This window comes from Rhineura floridana, chromosome 17, assembly GCF_030035675.1.
Source record: "Rhineura floridana isolate rRhiFlo1 chromosome 17, rRhiFlo1.hap2, whole genome shotgun sequence".
In the NCBI taxonomy this organism is placed as follows: domain Eukaryota; kingdom Metazoa; phylum Chordata; class Lepidosauria; order Squamata; family Rhineuridae; genus Rhineura; species Rhineura floridana.
The window spans coordinates 9,232,777-9,233,872 of record NC_084496.1 but is presented as its reverse complement, the minus strand read 5'-3'; the positions used below and the strand labels follow the sequence as shown (position 1 = coordinate 9,233,872).

The following is a 1,096-nucleotide window of genomic DNA, read 5'->3' as shown; positions in this document are numbered from 1 at the left end:
TTATGTATTTTAATTGTATTTTATGTATTTTAATTTATTTTAATGTTTTTGTGATTTTACTCTTTATAATTTTATTATGTACATGTTTGATTTTATTTTTGTAAGCTGCCCTGAGTGCCCCACTATAGGGTAGAAGGGAGGGAAATAAATATTTTAAATAAATTAATTAATAAACTCCTCCCTGGAATCGTGGAGAGCCGCTGCTAGTCACCGTGGACAATACTGAGCCGTACGGACCAAGGGTCTGACTCGGTATAAAGCAGATTCCTACATTCAGTGTTCCAAGGAGGTTAGAAGTAGCAAGCTCTGCTGTCTTCAATAATTGGATTCACTGTCTGCTTCAAGCATCCGGGAAGACCAGCAGTACTTGGTTGTTGTTACATGCCTTCAAGTCGATTACAACTTAGGGTGACCCAATGAATCTTTTATATATATATATATTTGTAGGGTTTTCATGGTAAGAGGTATCCAGAGCTGGTTTACCATTGCCTTCCTCTAAGCCTACGGCACCCGGTATTCCCAAGCGGTCTCCCATCCAAGTACTAACCAGGCCTGACCCTGCTTAGCTTCAGAGTAGTATGGCCGTAGGCAGCAGTACTTTAACGTGATCCTATTGCTTCTTAAAGTGAAATGTAGCAGGGGCAGCTTGAGTGGTTGCCAAACAGCGACAAAGTGCCATATTCTTAAGCTGTTCTTATTTACTAGGCATCGTCTCTGTTTTCTGGTACCTCCCCCTGGGAAACCACTCTTCCTGTTCTCTCTCTGTTTTTAAGGAACATAGGAAGCGGCCTTATACTGAATCAGACCATTGGTCCATCTAGCGCAGTACTGTCTACACTGACTGGCAGTGGCTCTCCAGATTTCAGGCAGGGTTCTCTTCCAGCCCTACCCGGAGATGCCATTACGAATTGAATCTGGGACCTTCTGCATGCAAAGCAGACGCTCTGCCACTGAGTTACAGCCCTGCCTCTTGCAGTCACATTTTGAATTTATAACCTTGTTTCAGGACAATTATGTTTTCTGTGGTACAACTTTAATAGGAACAACCTCCAAGACTGGCTACTGTAGATTACACAATACCACAGCATACAGCAGG

At 42.6% G+C, this 1,096-nt stretch overlaps 1 pseudogene; it reads right to left on the bottom strand.

The window, feature by feature from the left end:
* Positions 1-498: 498 nt before the first annotated feature.
* Positions 499-590, bottom strand: LOC133372137 (5S ribosomal RNA; annotated as a pseudogene).
* Positions 591-1,096: the final 506 nt, after the last annotated feature.